At 38.5% G+C, this 23,187-nt stretch overlaps 1 long non-coding RNA gene across 1 annotated transcript; it reads right to left on the bottom strand.

The window, feature by feature from the left end:
* Positions 1-20,112: 20,112 nt before the first annotated feature.
* LOC121632641 lies at positions 20,113-22,429 on the bottom strand. Its single transcript, XR_006008942.1, has 3 exons — positions 22,315-22,429; positions 21,080-21,363; positions 20,113-20,807 (listed from the first exon to the last, which is right to left on the bottom strand). It is a non-coding gene; the product is annotated as an uncharacterized LOC121632641 (long non-coding RNA).
* Positions 22,430-23,187: the final 758 nt, after the last annotated feature.

Raw genomic sequence — 23,187 nt, 5'->3', positions numbered from 1 at the left:
AACTGGCCATGATGTCACTGTATACACCCTAAAGCAACACATTACATTAAAGTTCACATTATTCAAGAGCCCCTGACATAAGGGAGGGTGTGTGGTGTTTGGTGTATTGTATTATTCTCTTAAAACTAGCACTACTATATATTTTACTCATACGTATTTTACGAGCACAACACAATGTGTTTCCTGGTTTAATGAAAGTATGAATGAGGTTATGGAAGATTGGGAGCTGGGAGGATTGACAGGATGGGGGTTCTGTCCCAGGATGTTAGTGACCTAAGTCGACTTAAGACACTGCAAGATAAATATGGACGTTGAAGTAAAAAAGCTGAATATCAGTAGAGACCTGCATTAAGCCCATGTATCTGTCTCGTTATAAGCATAATCAATGCTTCAAAGTAAAAATTTGTGATTTTGGAAAAAGAAAGTTGAGTAGCAAGTGAAAGATGACCAATTAAACAAAGGTAACCTGAATATAGCTGAATGCAGGGAAGTAAACTAAATTTTTAAGGAGTAATTTGACTTTTTTTATATCAGTTGGTCTCATTCACCAATATCTTCTAAAGTTTGTTCTTATGAAAAGTTCTGTTAAGATTTGTAGGATGTTCTAACGCCACAGACTTGTTGGCACTTGCATTCTTCCCCACGATTGTATCAGAAAATTACAGATGCAGTCCTTCTCCTCTTCGCAAAAAGAAATAAAAACAAAAGTCACACACGGATGAACAAACAATCAAGTCACAAATACAAAACCATTTTTCCCTCAGTGGAGTGTGGAGGATGCATTCAGTATTCTGACAGCCTCGGGAAAGAATCTGCTCCCAAGTCTGTCGGTATGGCAGCAGATATTACTGTATCTCATGCCAGGCAGCAGCAGTAGTTTGTCTTTTAGTATCCTTTAGGTGCAGAACCTAACTTCCTTGTTTCACTATGTATACTGGTTTCATTCAAAACACCTCTTTGGAACTTTGGCAGCATTAACTACCCACAATTTAGCAGATTTTAATGATAGCTTTCTCCTTTTTATCAGCTACATGTCTCTCAGAAGTAGAAGTGCAGATGTGTGAGGGCTTTATAGCTGCTTGAAATTTCTAAGGTGTGTTTATCTGCTAGAGATGCAAACATGCTGGTAAACTTCATGTTCAAAGAATAATGAATCCATGTCCTTGTGAAATGAAAGCATGTACAAGTTGCTTTCAATTAAGATTTGGTAAAAGTATTGACAATCCACATTAAAAGGAATGAGACTGCAGGGATGTCCACAGAAATCACACACGGAGAATACAAACTGAGACAGAAGTCAAGGACATCTCAACTAAAATTTAATGACGGAGATGCTGGAAGCACCAACAATGACCATAATCTCTTTTACTTACAAAAAAAAGATGACAAACATATATCGTAAATATCTGGACCACGTAAACAATTAGATATAAATAACTATACCGGTAAGGTCTAATGAAATTTAATTGATCTCAAAATAAAACTGCCCATTATAGGAACAGAAGCTTACTGTTAGTAAGAATTGTAATTACTCAGTTACATACCATCCACATACGTGCAGTACAGATATAAAATCTAAATTTATTTACTTTTCATGCACAACGCAACACAATAATAAAAACAAAATTTAAAAGCCTTCACACACCAAAGTATATAACAAAAAAGAATTATTGAAACACACCTCATAATAATTTACACAATTGCACACAAACTCACACACATACAAAGCACACACACACTCCCCCCACCCGTATACGTACACTCCCCCCACCCATTCGTACAGAACATAAACTCCCATCCTTAGTTACTGTCTCTTCACTGAGTATAACAATTATAATAGATTGAAAACATCTGGCTTAACGCCACTGTGTGGAAATGATATCTTGGGGATCCAGTCATATCAGAAGCCATCCCACCCATGACCACAGAGGGTGCAACCATAGGAACCACCCAGACCAGGGCACGCCGGGGTCCACACCACAGCCACAGGGCTGCAGTGCAGGACCCCAAGCCACCCAGAGAGGGCAGATATGGGTATGGATGGGAGAAAGAATCTCAGTGTGAAGATGTGTGCAGTCTGCAAATTACTATCGTGCTACTAAGCCTGTTTTTGACAGATGAGTAGTGTCACCAGTCATTACTGCATTGCATGGTTCCCACACAACACAATGTAAATGGAAGTATTTATCAATAAATTATAATGTAACCTAACAGTAATTAATTATAAAAATGTTGGACATTTAAATTTAATTTATTCACTTGTAGAACTGAATGAAATGCACAAAAATATATTTTCTATTCAAGTATGCCTATGTAAGCCTTGAGTGCATTGTGAACAAATCCCATCATATAACAACAAATTAATTTCTTGTCACAAGTACTAGGTGAATGAGAACCATTGGTATAAGTTCACATGAGTAAAGTAGCTTCCATCCATTTCTCATCTTCTTGTATTCAGACTCTTAGTAATGACCCCTTTAGTGTTTAACACACAAAGTGACCTTTAGTGATGTTTTTAAAGATGTGGGGTTATCATGCAAATTTAGCAAGAGTTCCCTTAATGTCTGGCACATTTGCTATTCAACATCTTCTGCTGACATTGTCACTGTTGTAGGATTTGTCACCATAATAACCAAAAAACTGAAAGAGAAGTTTGTTTTGAAAGGATGCTGCATGCTGTCTCAGGGCTTTAACGTTGTTGTTTATGGGTACGTTAAAAACATACATGTTATATCATATTGCTGCCATTTGGGGCCAATACCAGAAATATGTGGCACACTCCTTGCAATGGGTTATTTTCAGTTGTATTGGTGTGTCACTGTTAACCTTTTAGCCTTTAGCTTATTAAAAATGCACTACGGAACATTTGCATATTTTTTTGTGACGCGCCCCCTATTGAAAGCTAATCACCCATCTTGCATCCTACCAGTACTGCGAGCTCTCTTTAGCCAGTAAAAGTCTTATCTTGACTCTTGTCTTATCTTTTGCTCTTTCCCTTTTTCTTTCTTTTCCTCCAATAATGTCTTCTTGTTTTTCTTTGCTAAATCAGTTCAAAATGGCTGTTGTGTTTATGTCTGTTTGCTAGCTTGTGACACAGTGCTTAAACCAAAACTCAGCTGCAACATCAAGCAGCACCCCAAAAGAAAAAAATGTAAAGTGGAGTTTCTCACCCTCGAGATGCTACTAGGCAAGACTGCCCAATGAATGTGCATAATAAATATCACTGTGCCATCAAACAAGTCAGTAATACAGATTTTTAAAGTCAGAAGTTTATGTAGTGTAATTAAGTATGACCAGTATAGTTTATTTAATAATGAAGATTATTTTCTAGCACCAGTGACCTTTACCAACAGTAGCTGAACAGGAAGGTGGGCAGAGCAAGGGTGCATATCATGCCACAAAAGACCTTAATTTGGGACTTGGGTAAGGACCTGGGTTCTGGGTCCCGCTTCCTTGCCAGGATACAAGCAAGGACCTGGACCCTCATAGCATCTAATCAACTGAGCTATACAGTGCACCATGTTCACTGCAGCCATTGTCTTTGCTCTTCACTTGTGCCAGTTTGAGCTTAATCACTTTTTGGCTCATTATTCTCTTTATAATGAAAATGATTGTTAATGACTCGCACCTGGATCAAAATAACTTTCATCCTATCAACATTTTACTGTTGCATAGCTTAATCTGTGAAGGCTCCATGCTGTTATTTAGAAGACACCCCCGCGTCTCTTCAACGATGAAAATGTAGATGGCTGACATATTCACATTTCAAATTCTGCATGAAAGATTGCTTATCCAAAATCAGCATGTAAAAAGTGATCTGATGCCATAAGTCTGAAAACTCCAGTCTGTCTGCCCCCTGCAATCTTTAACTATATGAACTCACTATTGCCAATTATCCCAGTTGTACAAGATGATTGCATGTTTCAGGAGATATGCACAGTTACTTTGCAGAATGTCACAGATGACTGACACTGCTGCTAAACTTGTCTGTTAAATATTGAACCAACTTCACTATCAACAAGAAAACAAATGTCCTATATCCCAAACTGCCAAAGTGTTCCTTTGAAAAACAAAATAGATAAATTAAAAAAAGTTGCACAGTGATGGGTCCAGATTGCAAACCAAGACACAGTGATTCCAATGGATTATGTACACTCATGTTTTCGTCTGTTCACACCAACTGCTTTCTAGAGATGCCCAGCCAAACCTCTCTGAAACTGTGCATGTCTTGTGGACATTTTGCACATTGTGTGTGATGTGTGTGTACACATACACACACACACACACACACACACACATATATATATATATATATATATATATATATATATATATAGAGAGAGAGAGAGGACTGAATTTCTAACAAATAAATGTATAAATATGAAAATTAAATTATTCCTTTTTTTACCAATTAAACCTTTCTTCTTGTACTGGTGGATTACAATTTATAAACTGTCTTGAGATGACTTTGTTGTAAACTGGTGCTATACAAATAAAGCTGAATTTTATTTAAATTGAATTGAAGTGTTTGTCTATTTTTTTATTACTGGTAGCACTTCCATATTTAAACTAGAGACTGAAGTGTTCTTTTACCTTAAGGATGTAATCAGACCCAGGAGAAGTTGAGCATCCTCCATCCACAGTTTCTCTAAGTGTGTATCACAGGCATCCTGGGAATGCACCAGACCCTACCATCTATCTGAGTTTTAAGGTGTCCCCATGGAGATGATTGACGACAGAAAAAGGCTGCTCTGGAGAGAGGCCCTGGGTGAACAGATGAGATCACAAATCTCATCTCTTATTCTGTCTCGTTCTCTTTTTCCTGTCCCAGTCTCCCTCTCTCATCTTCCCCCTTCTTTCTTCTATATACACAAATGTGATGCCACACACAAGCAGAGAGAAGCCAAACATTTTTATCACTTTTTCCCCTTTAATCTTCATAGTGCCACTAAAAGGGGTAGGAAAAAAAATCAAAGGGGGAAAAAAACTGGGATAAAAAGAAAGCACACGAGTCTATGAGAAAAGATTCAAGGTCTTCAGAGGAGGTATGAATTATCAGCATGGACATTTCTTAATGGGTGAGTCATTGTTTTACTCTTATTCAGTTGAAAGAAAACTATAAAAAGACATGTGACTTGCATCCTGTCCCTGTTAGTTGGACCTAGTCTGTAGATGCTAAGTAATTTAGCATTTCTCTGCAGTGAAAACAGATTTTAATTTAAGCTTTCATGGTAAGGTGAACAAGGAAACAGTCCAATAATTGGTGCTTCAGCTGTTGTATAGATGGGGGAAAATGTGACTAGACAGGAAGTGACACAAGCTGGATTAAACTGTCTCTTCACAGTCAACATTAAAGAATTTTGATGATTTTACTTTTTTTTTTTTTTAACATTTCCGCATCTTGGAACTCAACCATACCCTGAAGCTAATAACAACCTTGACTATTATGATGTCACTCTATCATGTCATTTTGTTAGTGTAATGACCCATCCATTTAGCACATACGCATCAAATTGCATTGAAGCTGGCTGCGGGCCAAGTCAATCACAGACCAGACAGGCTGTGCATCTTGGCAAAAGAAGGTGATTAAACTGACTTGGAAGAGCTTGGAGCATTTCTGTTTCCACAACCTGACAAATAGGATATGTGCCCCCTAAACCATACTGGCTAGGAGAGGGTAGGTGGGTGTGTAACACCCCAGTTTGGCACATTTAGCCCTCTGAGATAGCAGAGAGATGTGCATGGCTCAGAGCAGGAGCAACAGATGGGCTTGATGTGCTCCCAGTGCATCACAATCCAACAGGAACAACTTGGAACACCAATCAACCTCAATATGAGTTTGCTCTCATTGAAGTTGATTTGGTTGTCTTTCAACACCAGTCCATGCTTCTCCCTAGAACTAACATGTGGACAACATCAGTGCAGTAATATGCCCCCCAAACCCGAATTCCCTTTGCCTCTTTCCTCCCCTCTGTCATAACTTAGTTTCCTTATGCATCTTTTTGTTAATTTATTTTCTGTTACAAACTGGCACATAGTTGCTGGTCCACTGCAGAATGTGTTTTGTCACATTTTCAACAAGTTACAAACCTTCATCAGGAGAATCATTTTCACAGTTGATCTCCTATGAAAATGTGGCCTGGAGAGATGAAATAGTCCTACTAGATATCACAGATATTGTGCTCTTATCTTTTTCTTTCTTTATTTATAAAGTAGAGGAGAACAGAGACAGTTGTAACATGGGTCAGTTGTAACACTTGCAATTGCTCCAATCAGGGAGAAGTTAGGAATCATCTAATTCCCTCTGCAAATGTTAAGTTTAGTCTTTAGTCTGCATGTGAAAAAGTATTGCCTTGAGGCATACACAGCAAAACTTAACATCCATGTTAAGGCTTGTTAAGGTTTTCCTTTGATTGTACTTTCTTAACAGCCTTTGTCTGTCCACTGGAGGGAGGAGAATTGTGAAAATGCAGCCAGCTTCATGCTTCCAAACGATGCGCATGCGTGGCGTTTTCCGTACCACCGACACCGGTAGAGACAAAATGCCTCCGTCGCTGTCTACCACGGACGAGCTGGAACATTCTAACACTGACAGGCAGATCACTAACCTCAAAGAGGACATCCGTAAACTCTCTGATGAACTCAGGTCCAAGAACGAACTGCTTGATAGCCAGCTGGACTTGGCCCACCAGCAACGCTCAATGCATATTGCCTCACTGAAGGCGGCTCTCCAGGACACGGTACCCTGGGATCAGAATACATTGCCTCGGCCTCTGAGCTCAACACCCAAAAGCCCTCTCTGGTGCGAAGTTGTTTGCCAGAGGAAGAGGGCCTCGGACTGTGGCAACCTTGTCCTGTCAAACCGCTTTAGCGCCCTATCAGTACCTGTGTCCAACAGGGGGTCAACCACCATGTCGTCCAGCCGTGATCCGGAGGCTGCCCGAGGTGGGGCTACCAGCTACTGCTTCTGTCCACGCTCACACCAATGGTGAGTCCCGGCGCTCCCGGAGGTCGTCGTCAGCAAAGCGTCGGCAGCTCCTCAGAGACGCGGTGAGTAAACACTCCGGAGCACGGCATCGCTCTGCCCGGGAATGTTCATCTGCGGGGGCTACAAGCACTTTTTCCTCTGCGCCCGCTGCGGGGATCTCCACCAAGAGGACTGCCGGCTCCTCTTCTGTGGTGCCTACAGCAAGAACCTCCGTGGTGAATATTGCGTCCTCCTCTGCTGCGTCTGCCTCTGCTGCATCCTCTGCAGCGGGGATATCCATTGCGACATTGCCATTGCCCCTCTCCCCCAGTGCCTGCAGCAGGAACCTCCACCCCAAAGACCTCGTCCTCCTTTTCTGCCGTTGCTCCGGGGGCCTTCAGAACGTTGCCTTCGGTTGCTGACCGGAAAGTGTCAGCTGTCAAAACCGGGTCAAATGGCTAAAGCCCAGACGCTTTCATCGTGGGATCATCTATGGTCAGGCATATTCGAGTCAACAGGTGCCGCACATTCTGTTATCCAGGTGCACTCGTTAAGGACATCACTGACTCCACCGACATGCTCTCCCATCAACACCCTTCTGTTTCCACATTTATTGTCCATGCTGGTACAAACGACATGAAACTACAGCAGTCAGAGACCCTTAAAAAGCACTTCATCCACCTCATCCACAGCATTAAACATTTAAACAAACAATGCATAATTTCCGGACCACTATCCTCCCCCCGTTTTGGAGATGTCACTTTCAGTCGCCTCCATCAGCTCCATATCTGGCTTAAAGGTTTCTGCAACTCCATCAACATTCCATATGTCGACAACTTCTCATCCTTCTACAATAGACCATACCTCTTTAAATCAGATGGCATTAATCCAAATCAAACAGGATAACAACTCTTTTCCATGAATATTGAACTCACACTCCGGTCCTGCAAATTATTCTGTGATTGACATCACAGCCAGAACACATCCCCAGTCCAACCCGACCTTATTCACCATCATATACCAGTACTCTTCACCAATAGGCAATACAAACACCCTCAGTCACATATCTCTATCATTCGATGTCTCCGTCCCATTCCCATAGCCCCTACAATTTCCAGATCTGTTACTCAATCAAAGAACTCACTTATTACTTTTAACATGGCACTTCTAAATGTCCGCTCTCTTTTAAACAAATCTTTTATAATTAATGATCTTATTTCAGATAATAAAATTGACTGTCTCTTTTTAACTGAAACCTGGCTTGATGCTGATGCTCCAGCTATCCTCACTGAGGCTTCTCCCCCAAATGCTACTTTTTTATTTTCAGTCAGGGGAGGCAGAAGAGGGGGTGGTACTGTATCAATTGCTCGAGGATCAATTTTAGCAAAAATATTGTTGTTTGATAATTACTCGTCATTTGAATATCATGCGTTTGTTTTTAGCAACCCACCTATTTTATCTATGACCGTTTATAGACCACCCAAGCCTACTGCTTTATACAAGAATTTTCTGACTTTTTAACTGTAATGCACTCAAAATACAGTAAAATTTTAATAACTGGTGATTTTAACCTACACATTGACAACAGATCTGATGCTCATGCAGAGGAGTTTTTAAATATTTTAAACTGTCTAAATTTTGAACGGCATGTCACACAGCCGACTCGCAACAGAGGACACACCCTGGACTTGGTCATAACCTATAGTCTGTCCACTGGTGTGCCCTCTGTTGTTGACCTGGCTGTGTCAGATCACTACTGTGTGGTTTTTAACATCACCACTTTTAGCCAACAGGAGGCCTCAGTGAGAACTGTGAGGAAACGATATATTACTTTGGAAGTGGCTGCAAATTTTACTGAAATTTTAAACCAAACTCCTGCTCGGATTTTACCTGCATCATGAGATTTTATTGTGGATCATTTTAACAGCAAACTTAAGTCAGCTATCGATGCTGTAGCTCCTCTCAAAACTAAAATAATAAAATCCAAACCCACACCACCGTGGAGGAATGAGCAAATCAAAGAACTCAAAAGACATTGCAGGAGAGCAGAGAGGAAATGGAGGAAAACAAAATTAAGCATTTATTTAGAAATTTATTTAGAAATTTTTAAGGAACAACTTAAAACCTACAATAAAACAGTTAAACAAGCCAGAACCCTTCATTTTTCCAGTCTTATTACAGAAAACAAGAATAACCCCAAATTACTTTTTAAAACAATAGATCTTTTAATAAACACAAGTTTTAATAAGTTTCCCATGCCTGTATCAGATGCTGCATGCGAGGACTTTGCATGCCACTTCAGAAGTAAAATCAATGGCATTAGATACAGTCTTTCATCTCAACAACATTTTGATCTAAACAGACCTGAAGCTTTGTTTTTACCTGAGGAAACACTGAACAGTTTTGTCCTGATTGATGCCAAGATGCTTGGTCGAGTTTCCTCCCAACTTAACACAACAACTTGCCTTTTAGACCCAATTCCCACATCACTTTTAAAAACATTTTATGGTTTCTTTGAGTGTGAGCTTTTAAACATAGTAAATTACTCTGTTCAGACAGGTGTCTTCCCTGCTGACTTTAAAATGGCAATGGTGAGGCCCCTTCTGAAGAAGAGTAATGTAGACAATCTTGATAACTACCGACCTGTATACAACTTACCTTTTTTAAGTAAAATTATTGAAAAACTTGTCTTTATGCAATTACATGAGTTTTTGCATAAACACAATATTTTAGAAAATATCAGTCTGGTTTTAGGACAAACCACAGTACCGAGACGGCCCTTTTAAAAATTGTTAATGATCTTAGATCTAACTTAGACTCACAGAAATCTTAGTGCCAAGTGTGGGGTTCCCCAGGGATCAATTTTAGGCCTGATACTTTTTAATTTGTACATGTTACCTCTTGGGGATGTCCTCAGGAGACATGGCATTGATTTTCAAAGCTATGCTGATGACACACAGCTTTACATCGCCGCATCTCCTGATGACCTGGAGCCAGTCAATGTCCTTTTGAATCTTCTTTTAGATATAAAGTCATGGATGGCAGAGAACTTCTTACAGCTCAAATGGGACGAAGTTTTAATTATCGGTCCTGAAGACAAGAGAGAGATCATTTTACCAAAACTACATAATTTTAATCCCTCTCAGTGTGAGAAATCTGGGTGTTTGTTTCGACTCTGAGCTTGATTTTATTCCACACATCAGAAATGTCACAAAGACAGGATTTTATCATCTTAAAACATCGCCAGAGTCCATTTCTCTCTCTTGCCAGCACAGAGGTGCTGATGCATGCTTTTATTTTTAGTAGATTAGATTATTGTAATGCCCTGCTCTCTGGCCTTTCCAAAAACTCCCTTTCGAACTTACAACTACTTCAGAACTCAGCGGCAGTAGTTTATAAATGTCTTAATGGTCTTGGGCCCTCTAATTTATCCGACTTGCTTTTAAATTATGAACCCTCACGGACCCTGAGGTCCTCTGGTAGTGGTCTATTAGTTGTTCCGAGGGTGAGGACCAAGACATATGGTGAGGCCTCTTTCCGTTGTTACGGCCCTCGTCTGTGGTACGGCCTGCCAGAGAACCTCAGGGCTGCAGAGACTGTTGATGTTTTTAAAAAGAGGCTTAAGACCTACCTTTTTTGCTTAGCTTTTAACTAAATTTTATTTGATCTTGAGCTTTTTTTTTTTTCATTTTATATCTTGTTATTTTATTTTCATTTCATTTTACTCAACTGTATTTATTTTATTTATCTGTTTATTTATTAATTTACTTACTATTAGCTTATTGTTTCTTAAGGTTATTTAATATTTGTTTTAACTCTGGTGTTTTCCTCATGGGGATCCTCCACGCCGGGGGCTCTGCCTGCTCAGTTTGGGGGTTGTTGCTGCGGGGATTGCCCTTGTCTGGGTGGCTGGGGCCCTATACTGCAGCCTTATGGCTGTGGTGTGGGCCCCTCTGTCTGTTCTGATCGGGGTGGTTGTCATGATGGCGGCCTCTGTAGGACATGGGTGGACTGGCTCCTGGTGTGGATGGATCCCCGTTATATTGTTTCCTCACAGCAACATCAAGCCAGGTCGTTATCACTTTTAGTGTTTTATACTACTTTTAGTACAGAGAAAGTAATCAAGGAGTCGTGTGCTGAATGTGTGTGTGTGTGTGTGGGGGGGGGGGGGGGGGGGGGGTATCTGCTTTGTGTGTATATATGCATAAATTGATTTTTCATGTAAAGCATGCCCCAGCATGAAAAGTGCTTTATAAATAAAGTTTGATTGATTTGATTGATTGATGTGTGTGAAATCAAAGTTTGGTTTGCTTTCACACTGCATTTTACTCAAGAGGACCAAACCTATGTTTGTGATTAAGATGTTAGTGTAGTTTAAAGACGCACAACAGAACTTTTGCAATGTTCCTAGTGAAGCGCCTCCCCATCAACAGCTAATCCAGCATCCATCTTACATCCTGTCTGTACTGTGAGCTCTCTTCAGCAAGCAAAAGTTGCATATTGTATTCTAAATTTGTTATTACTGTATTAAGACATGGAAATAGAAAACACCCATATGTTGTGCCTGTTTTCTCTCGTTCTTTTCCTCTCTTCCTCTGATAATGTCTTCTTGCGTTTCTTTGTTGAATCAGCCACAGTGCACGTTCAAAAAAGGCTGGTGTGTATGTATCAGTTTGCTAGCGTGTGAAGCGAAACATGCGACATCCTGGATGAAAAAGTTGTATAGTGTTTGTAACTTCTATGCTGTCTGACCACAGCATTTTTGTTTAAAAGTTTGGGTCTCATTTCACAATGTCACATTTTACCCCAAGGCATATTACAACTGACCCTGACTATGGGGTCAGTTGTAACATTTCATTCCTTGAGTTTGAGATACAGTAATACATTTTCTGTTTGTGCTGCACAGGCAATTTCCATGCCATTTATTATCAGACACTTGAAGCTGGTTTGCATAGCTGATTGAACACACTGGGTTAAAAGAAAGAAATGCTGAAATTGTTATAACTGTGTGCCATACATTTCAGCCACAACTGCAATCCAGAGTGCTTTACATAAAAGTAAATTTTTTTTTTTTTTTTCAATGCAACATTACTTGGTTAGAGTAGGGAATTAAAGATATATGGTGTTGGCTGAAATGCTTTCCTTTTACATCATAAACATCATGACACAATTTCACTCATACAGCCGTAATTACTCTCACAACCACTAACTGGACATCACAACTCCAGTGCCTGGATATGGGAGGCCTAGGATTAAAAACCAAGAGTGGGAACTTTTTTTTTTTTTTGTTTTTTCTTCTTCTTCTTTTCTAGACTGGAACCATGATAATTTGTTTTTTGTTTTCACCTTCTGTTTTCTGGTTGTAATAGTTGTTTTTTTAAGTTCAGTCATTAAAAATCTGCCTGAATGTTTAGGAAACAGACTTACCCAGTCAAGATGTGATAGTATTTTCCATTCCTTCTTTGTCAGTTTCCTTGTTCCTGTTTGTTTGTCGCCTGTTAACACTTCCTCCTAGGTGTGACTGGTTATGTGACTAGCTGATTACTTGAACTCCCTTGTGGCTCATCATTCCCCTGGCAATTATGTACCTGGTTTTCTCTCAATGCTTTTCCAGCTCGTCATTGCAGTCTCTGCGATACTCAACAGACCAGTCAGTTTGTCTCATGCTCAGTGAAGCTTTCCCAAATCGTGTTTTAATCTTTTTTTTTCACTCAGGGAAAATCACTACTTACCTTTCTACTTAGCTCTGTTCAGCAACTCGCATGAATATGTGAAAATCCTTTTGTAATGGTGTGCGATACTGCAAGGTTTGTGTCAATCCAATACGAAGTAAATACTTGCCAATATTTAGGCAAGGAATACTGATACTAACAACAATACTGATATGTTTCCGCTCTGTAGGGAATCAGCTAAATGAAATGATAATGAAATAATTAAATGTGTACAACATCTACTTATAGTTTAAAATAGTATTCTCTTTCACAGTTAACCAACAATGGTAATTATAGTCAGTTAAATCTAAACCATATGGGTTTCAATTCAGGTAAATACATTCATTTATAATAACACATTTCAAAGGGATAAATACATAATATCAATATCTTAGCATAAGTTATCATTTTTGAGTTGGTAAAATTGACAAATGACAAGTTTCAGTTAGAAAATTAATGTAAACTAATGTCAATTATATTACTAAAATATTACTTGCACTATCTACATGGATATTCTGCCTCTGGGCCGAGGGATCAGGGGATGGGGGTTTGCTCTCCCCCTGTCTTCTTTTCTTTTCTTGTGTTTAGGTTTGTTGTGGTATCATTGTATCTTGTAGCTTTTTTTTTTATAACTCACACAGCATATTCGTGTTTTACTTTCAGCCAAAAAAAAAGAGAAAAAAAGAGCCAGACAGCGCTCCTTCCTCTTTGCCAGTCTTCTGCTTCATCTCTGTGCTACTGGGTCGAGCTGGTTGGACCTACTTGCTTGTTTGCCTGGCGCCAGTGAGGAGAAGCAAAGTTTGCCTCCTCTGCCTTGTGACAGAAGCAACACAAAAAGAGAGCCAGGTCGCCTCGTTGATGAAAGTGCAGCAGTGACTCAGACTGAAGCATCAATGTCATTATGTCATTATCAATACCAGCACTGGTATCAGTATCTTCACCACTACCCTGTGCTCTCTAGAAAAGCAAAGAAAGCCTCTTTACCTCTAGAGTCTCAGTTTGGACCTTTAAGTTAACAAAAATTTTTCTCTGTTAATTTAAAATGCAAATTTTCTGTGTGATTTTGTCATTAACCTGCCACTTTCACTCAGAGACCCATCCTTTACTCGGCGTGCTTGCATGCGGTCCTGTCTTCACCTACCTATGGGCATTAATTCACTTCCTGGATCTTCAACATCAAAACTGTTCCCTTTACTCCATTAGTCTATTATTTATTTTTCAGTAATTTGTAAAAACTGTTTTCAATTTCTTGCCTCTGCTTAAGGCACCTCATCCAGACACCATAACATTTCCATGGTATATTCTTGCTTTACCACAAAAAGGATGCAATGGTTGTTTAAACTATGATAAATAATCCAGTAATTTCTGTGACACTGACAGTATTCAATAATGGATGAACTCATCCAATATATACAGTGTTTAATGGTCAGACAATTCATCTGAAGATTCTATCTTATTTTGCTTTAATCTTTTGGCAGCTGCAAAGGGCAAAATTAAAGCAAAAGGAACAGAAAGCAATAACTGCTTCTGCTGATTGCTTAGTGAATTGAATGCAGTGGGTGGTAAGTTAGAAGAAGTCATAATAATTTCTTCATAATTTTGAATTATTTTCTGTTTACATTTTTTCACTCAATAGCAATAAATTTTTTCTAGCATTTTCATTTAACCCACCTCTGCCCTGTAAAAACATAAATGAAATAACTTTAGATAATGCAAGATTATCTATTCTACACCATTACACTTCGAGGAACATTTGACCTTTACATCGACATGTCGTCTGTCACTACACCTGATAAAAATGGCAGGTAACCGCAGACCCATCTGTTTTAGCAAGGCTGCAACAATGGGGCTCCTCAAAGATTGCTGTTTGTCCTCATTCATCTCACACACTGCTCCCACTTTAACATATTGGCATTTCTGAGGTGCTTGGTGGTAATTGTCAGCCACGTGGCAGGTCCTCGTTTGTTTCAGTGACATTTTGCCTTTGGTTGATTGTGTATTTAACAGGGAAAGGAAAGCAAAATTAATTGGAGAGAGGCCTTAATCTGTCTGCTTGAAATGTCACCCCTGTATTGTGATGCCTTCACTGACACAGTGGCTTGCAAGAGGCGGCAACATCAGGGAAAGATGATTAGAAAAACGTAGAAGAGAAAATTATGGAAATAAGCTACAACATAAAATTCAATAGGCCTTTTTCGACCTATATATCATTGTCAGAAATCAGTGTTGCTCAATCTGTATACCTGTAACTTTAACCTTACCCTGTATGTGAACTGTGAATTACAAAATTCTTCTGCTTTAGTTTTGTAGCTGTATTTCTCAACACAATTGGTTAAAACTCCATTCTGCTTCAGAAATGTGGGAAAAAAACAATGGAATAATTGTTGCATCTTTACTAATATGTAATGGGATTTATCCAAATAAATCAGTTTAATTTATTATGTTAGACACAGCTGTAGAATTACAGACTAAACTTACCATGATCATGCAGGGCTCTGAAAATCCAGCTTAAGAATAGGTGCCAGAATAGGACAAACTATGTTACTGGCAGTAAATTTAAGATTTTTAGAATACCAGCGGACACTTGACCTCAGAAAAAACGAAGACAATTATGGCTGAATGCAATATGAGGAAAGGACTGGACAGAGACAATCATCAACAATTCTCACATTTGCAGCGCACATTTTATATCAGGTAAGATAAATTAAATGTTTAGTGATCATATCGAGTCCAAATTAACAAAACTGTACATTAGAAAGGAAAATTTCAAGTATATAACGTTACCTTTATCAGCGCATTAACAAGAGTGTAAATGCTAACCCGGAAGCACAACATGTTAATAATGGAGGACCCATTTATCCATGTTAGGCGGAATTCATAGCCCCTCAAAATATCTACTTAGTCGCCAAAATGCAGATCAATGCTGCTTGTCATTTATCCACTACAACCCCCATTTTTGTATATTGTGTACATATTTGGCTTTGAAAGTTTGAAAGTAATTCAGTTTTAATGCTGTAGCCTATGTATCATGTGGATGGATTGATAAAATATATATATATATATATATATTCACTTTGTTGGCCAGTAGACAAAAATATTGATTTTTTATTTTTAGGAGAAGCATCTATGGACAGTTCTGAGACTGAACTACTTGCTTGAAAACTATCCATTTACAAAAATGTTGCTTATGTTAGCTGCCGCTTCTAACCTCTGCTTTTGCCTCCAGGTTAAGCTCCGCCCACCAAAAACGTCACAATGTTTGCAAACTTTAAAATCGGTCTCTACATAATGATATAATACTTTGTTTTCCACACTCATGATCACTGTCCTGCTGACTTATCAATAGTAATTTTACTTTATTGTGCTTAGCTCTACTGTAAGTCATTCAAGAGATACAAAGACGAGGACCAATATCGGCACTTATTTAAAGAGACTTGGGCACACTAAAGTAAAATAGTAGAATTTATTAAAAAAAATACAATGTTTTTCTACAACCATATACATCAAAGCCAAGGATGGCACTTTGCAGTTGGGTGTCTCTTTATTGATGTGACTTCTGATGATAGGTGGAACTGGGTTGGCAGTGAGGAGACATGAAAGATTACTGTTAAGTGGTTAAGAGAGAATAATACTGAACCCGAAACAAAATTTTGAAAAATAACCAAACAAAGCTTGTTGAAAGCTGTTGCCTTAGTTGTATATGAGAGATGAATGGAAAGAAATTGTGTATGTTGTGATCATTTTGTAACATGTCAATAAGTATTTGCTATATTTGCCATGTAGAAATAGAAACAGCTGTTAACAAGACTGTTCATGTAATTTGTTGTGAGTAAAATATTGACCCATCAGAACTTATTCACAAAAAGTATTTTAACATTTAAAACAACTTATAAACTGTCTTTCAAAGAAAAGCCAACACAACCTGAGGTGAGTATAAAAACCTTCTTTGAGGAATTGAATTCTGTTGTCAATCTATTCTAAAGCACACCAAGTGCTCGAATCAAAATCTTGGTGGTAAAATAATGGATGAAAAAGGCACCATTTTACCATGAAAGGGGGGATCAATGAAGCTATCGAATGAATGAGAAAATAAGACATAAAAAGTAAACGAAAGAAAAAGAAATGCCTAATGCATGTTTGTGACAGCCAAAAGGATAGAGTATAAGTGTTGCAAAATCTGTGCATATATTTGACTGAATATAAAAATACTTAACCACATCAATGTGAAACCATTTGTAAAAACCTGTGCTAGCCATGTGATGGGCTGGTGTGGGTGAATCCTGCTCATAATAAGCAGTCAGCTAAGATAGATTCTAACCTCCCATGGCTATACACAGAATGAAGCAATAGGCTATAGTAAATGGATGTATGGAAATTCAACAGTTTTTTTTTTCTTTTCTCTTTTTTATCTTTTCTGATTTCACATAAAAGTGTACCATAAAAATGTGAAATGAAAATGACCTGCAAACCTCTAATACAGGGCATGACCCTTGGGACAGCTAGCAAGCTAACCGACTGTGCTCATACTGCTTTGTTTACTTGTTTGAACTCAGGACTTCTGTTCAGTTTGTAATGTTGTAACATTACTTTTAAAATAGATTAGATCACTGCCATTAAAAAGTAATGGATTTCATCATTGCATAACTTGCTGATATAAGTGGACACTTACTTCAAATTCCTTGTGTCACCCAACATTTACCCTTGAATATGGTCACTTTACCTCACTGCATAGATGGATTTGTGGCATGAAGCTTTGCAGACCAATTATATGAGTGGCAGATGCAAAACTATTAACAATAATTCATTTATAGTTAAATTTACAAATAAACATAAAACAGCAATTTTTTTTAGTCTCCATACATTTTTACTATCAATAAAAAATTAAATATTCAATATTTTAAAAGGAATATTCCTGCTTTCAGTTCAGGTTTTATTTTTTCAAAGGCAAATCTTATATTCAGCATCAATGCCAGCTGTCAGTGTTGCAGCTCCATAGCAGAATCATCAGTATTGTGCATCTTAACTTATTTTTCCGCTGCAGACAGACATGTATTATCATCCATGTGCATTTCACTGTGAACGCTTTTGTCCTTTTCACAAACAAATTCAAAAGACTCTGAGAACTTCACCAACACTGACTTTTGCTGGCTCGCTAGCTCCACACTGCCCATGCCCACTGATATGCCTGCTGAGCACAACATGTGGCCACTCAGATGAAGAAAAGCAGAAGGCTGTTGGTCAAATTATGTCTAATTAGTTGTCATAAATGGCATCAAATATTATTTGGCCATTCTTTTGGTCTCCTCTATCCCTTATACAGCATAACTCAAATCACAATCAGAATCTGAAGAGATAGGTGATAATAATTTGGATACCAAATGCCATCTCTCTAAACTTCCAGTCTCCACTTGTCCTCTTCTCACCAAAGAGAGATCTTGCCCATGACTTGATCTGGATTCTTCTTTGTGCCTACCAGCTGCTCCCCATTAGCTTTAGGTTGTATCTAGTGGTGAACTGTTGCCACTCTTGATACTCAGCCATCTGTGTCTCCCACTTGAATCTGCATTTCTTGTTTGCTCTTGTTCATCATTCAGCCTTGCTGAATTTGACTTATCATAAGTGTGATACTAGCCATTCTTTATGAATGTTGTGTCCTTATGAGCACGTCTTCAGTGTCAAGTACAGAACCTGTTTGTTTTACTGTGCTGATCAGTAGTTTGAAATAACAAACTTTTTTTTTTAACTATTATTCCATTATGAACCATATGCAAATTCGAAATGCTTGTACATCGCTGGAGCAGAGAAATTATGATTACAACACATTCACCCAAGACGGGTTAGGAATAGAAGGATATTTCTTACCATATGTGGAAAAATGTGTCCTTAAACTCTGAGTGCTTATTTGAGCAAAGGCAAAAAAAAATTTATTCCTCAGGTTTGCACAAGTTTTTCCCATCATGTAATTCTGACAATGACTCGGTTTCTGCTTCCACCAGTTCCCTTTCTCCCCGGGTGACTATGAAAAATGTACTTTTTATTTGTACGTGTACAAACGAAAAGTTTAGTGCCTTACATCCTCTCCTGTCACTGAAATGTTCTTCATAAAGTTAGATAGTCCTGTTATTCACAAATTCTTTTTGTGTAACATGACAATTTTTGTGTTTTATGTTCTAATTTGGATTGTCAGTTATCAAAAGCTGTTTCTGACAGATGGATCATAGTTTACATTGATGCACTCATGTATAATGTGAAAAACAGAACAACTTTTAGGTCTACATATACACTTGTCAGAGTAGCCCTCTGTCTAATGTCATCAAGTCCAGATATTCATGCTGCTGTCCATGTTGGCAGATACAAGGTAATTAGGACTTACCACCTCAGTAATGATGGCTCCGCAATACAAAAATGTTCCCTGTATTAGTCTATAGCCTTACAGTAGCTGTAGCATAGCTAGTGCTAAGTAACGTGGATACTGAGGTACTCTTGATGCATCTTTATAGTTTATTTTCAGCTCCAGTGTGATTAACTGAGTTGATGTGCAGTCCCTCTATACACTCACTGAAAATTAAATATGACATGGTTTGCCAACATTATCTTAAAACTAATCTTGTGCTACCATGTAGCTAGATTAGCACCGCTACGTAGCTTCATGCTTATGTTAGGTTAATAGCCTTACATAACATTAGTAGTTGTACTTGTCAGGGACAAAATCTCTTAGAGAAATGTATAGCCAAGCGTCAATATTTTTAAAGAATGATTAATTTATGTAACTACTCTAAAATTCAAAGTGGTGAAGTGACACTGGTGACCGATGTAATTCTGGAGATATGTTTCTGCCCTCTTCCACTGACCTCCCAATCGCCTGAAGTGGCACCTGGGGTATCCAGTCAGATTTCAGTTGTGGCCAGTATCACCCTGGTCACCCCTCTAGCTCTGCCCCGACAGGAAAAATTAAGGTTAGCAGGATAGACATCACTGGCTTCAATACACCCACTGTATCAATACACTCAATATACCTCAACACGACTCTCTGTGGACATGGCCTTAATTTTAATCACTCTGGTTCTGAGCATTCAGAGCCTCGAGGAACTCCTATGATCTTTGGGGGACCCCCTTGGTTTGCTGAGGGACTCCAAGTTGGGAACCACTGTTACACAATAGTTTTCTAGTGTGCCTCAAATCCTATAAGCTCTGCCCAATAGTAGATGGCTGGAACTTTTGTATATTTACTTTTTTTTTAAATGAATTTGTGAATATTGTGATCACTAACAATGGTTTTCAGAAGTGTTTCTGACAGTGACCTCCACCACAGAATGAGGTTCAGAGAAATTTAACACTGCTGTGCTAGCATTACACATACGGTATATAACAATTGAAATTTTTACAGATGTGTTGGCAACACTGTATTAATGAAAGATGAGGCAAAAATGCTTTTCATGTTGCCTTTTATTTACATTTCATACAACGTCAATATTTTTCTGGGAAACTATGGATACTTACACGGTGGCATCATATTAAACATACCATCTTTATCACAAGCTTATTACACTAGAAAACTTTTCCATGTGACTCCAGATAAAGGTGCTGACAGCAAAAAGTATTTCAATTAATTACATTTAGACTAGAATTGAATGCACTTTGTGTCCTTTAGACTGAGTTGTCAGTAAAAGGTTAATTAAAGGTTTTTCATTGCTGCATTTTTTCTTTCTGTTGGGATGGAGACGAATGGTATTTACCTATCTAAAGACAGTTTCACCTATAACCTAATCTTATCAGAAAATTGCACTTATTTACATTCTTAAACATCTTATTTATAACATAAATATAACAATCTAACATATGGGTTGTGTAAATACTGCAGCTTTCTGATCAAACAAATGATCAAGTCATAAATAGGCTTCAAAATGAAACTAACCAAAACAATGTTTGTTTTATCTTCATGTTGACTCGGTAATTGCTTCATTTTCTTCTTGTTTGAAAGCGTCTCATGTTGATGCTTAAAGAGAACTTTGGTGATAAAATTTAATATTAGAAGGAAATCAAACAGTATTCCTGTCATTCAGGGAGGCCAGAGGATGCGCGTTATTCCCACAGCTGAATAAAGCTGGTTCTGATCCCCTGGCTCAGCTCTGCAATTGGAAAGAAGAAGAAGAAGAAAAAAAAAAGATTAATAATTGAAATTATAATTCCACTCGACTTGAATTTTAATTGTATTGTTTATAAACTCAAATTAAAAAGTCACCCATTAAAAGTCAGGGTTATTCTGTACATTTGTGTTCCTAAAAGAGTCCTACTCATCCAAAAGGGAAATAAATTTTCTTCTTTTAACTATTTAAACTATCACATCCATGTAGATACACCAAATAAAGCACTGTGGTTTAATGCTGTTTCTATTACTTACAGACCCACATCCGGATACACGTTCCACAAAAGGCAATAACGCTGGAGATCTGAAGGGCCCTGCCACACTCTGGGCTCATCAAGCAGTCCCTTGTCTTCAAGCAGCACGTGGGACAGCCCTTCTTTGAACTTTTATTCTCTTGGTCCTCCTGTTTCTTGGGCTGAGTTGTTCTAGTGTCTGGGTGCTTTTCATCCCATTCTTCACTCCCACCTTTCCCCATGATGCTTATTTGTTTTGAAAAGAGTCAAATTTAACGCTACAGTGTCCAAACAGATGATTTGGTTCTGTGAATAAAGAGAGAGGTATGAAATTGTTAATATCCACTGGCAGTAAAATAGGCCACACCATGTTGTGGCACTCGCATGCCTTCCCAGGCTTTACAATACAGGCTATGTTTACAGCTGTGCAACAACATCCAGGGTCCAGTCTCATATTGCTTTTGTTCTGTTTGTTAGGCGGTGGCTATATCAGTGAATCATTCAGCCTTTGTTCCTTGCCTGTGCTGGGGTGTACTTTTCATCATCTCAATGATTGTTTTAGGTATTTCTGCAAGTGCCCAGGTAACATTCTTACTTCAGCCGCTTCCTGAAAACATACGTCATATCACACAGTGCAGTAAGTCACAAATCAATTTTATTAGACGGGCCACTGCACCCCACTGATGTCGAGAGTTATATTGATGTTTGTCCTTGGATAATTTCATGGTTACTGTAAGTTCCTTCTTTTGAAAATACAAGTGAATAAAACTGTTCAGTTTCATTAAAGAAAATAAATCTTTCACAGGAGTGAATAATTTACTCTGCAATCTAAACTTCTGTCCCTTCATGAACACTTTATTGAGTGGAGTCACATTGATTTGACAGATTAACAATCTTTCCATGCTGATGATCATTTCTCCTGCCAGGGGTTGAGGCCTCCTGTTTTAACTGTCAGATAGAATTGCTCCCCACAGACATTATCAGATATTAAGTGATAACCCTGATGGTGAAATAACAACTTATCTGTGCCATCCGGTGGCTGCTCATTTATTAACACTGGCAGTAAATTAGATTGCTGGCATCTGGAGGGTATCCTGGCATTTTGAATGCACCTTTCCATCTTATTCTGCTCTAAAAACTCCACTGGTTTTCAATCATATAAAATGAAATTCCATAACCCTCCTCAGCCATGAATGCTACTTGGAAAGTAAGTGAAAGAAAGCCATTAAGAGTAGAGAAAAAGAATAATGGTCTTACCCTTTGCTTTTGGAGTCTGCTCCCTTTCAGCTTGAATCTCCTCTATTTGTGGAGTATTCTTTCCTTAGTAAAGTGCAGTGGACAGACACCTTCACCCTCACACAGTGTTATGAATGACAGGGTTGTGGCGTCAGGGTTTCCCACAGCTCACATTAACCCAGGGGGTGTGTCTTCAGGTTCAACAGGTTTGACCGGGCTGTGCATACCACAGTAGCTTTTACTTGCATCAAATAAGCAAGACTTCCACAAGCTTTTACAGGCTATTCCTAACATGACAGACACTTATGATGGGGTGTTGTCTTAAAGAACTGGCACGTATAAATGTGAGCTTGAGTAATGGCCCTATCTAATTTTTGCTTGACTCTACTTCATGAGTGTTGTGCTGATTTTGCCTTGTATTTCAAAGTAAAAGTGTTGTAAGTACTTTTATTTAGTATTTGTTTTGTGTGTTGCTCAAAAGTTATAATTCATACTGAAAATAGCCAGACTGATAACATCATCCAGAAAACCATAACTGCAACTTCAAGCTGCTGGATCATGGAGAGGAGGCAGTTTTTAACACTAATAATATGTCATGTGTTGTTCCTCTGAGGCTATAGCAACTTCCCAAAATGTTTGCACATTATTGCACGTTATTATTAAAACTCAAAAGACTCTTAAAAGTTTTTAAAAAGGAGCAGAAAACAGGCAGAGGATCTTTAGTTTGGCAACAAATGTGTGAGAAACTAATTAAAATGTTCAAAAACAATGATTCTCAAAGAAAGCTTACAAGTCTTTTGCACATTTCCCCCCTGCAATGCCCATCATTACAAACGGATAGATGTTATGCCCATCAAAGGTAAATGCATAAACCAAAGTTGGCTTGTGATCCCT

This window comes from Melanotaenia boesemani, chromosome 21 (assembly GCF_017639745.1).
Source record: "Melanotaenia boesemani isolate fMelBoe1 chromosome 21, fMelBoe1.pri, whole genome shotgun sequence".
Lineage (NCBI taxonomy): Eukaryota > Metazoa > Chordata > Actinopteri > Atheriniformes > Melanotaeniidae > Melanotaenia > Melanotaenia boesemani.
Note: the sequence above shows the minus strand (reverse complement) of the source record. Positions and strands in the feature narration are given on the sequence as shown.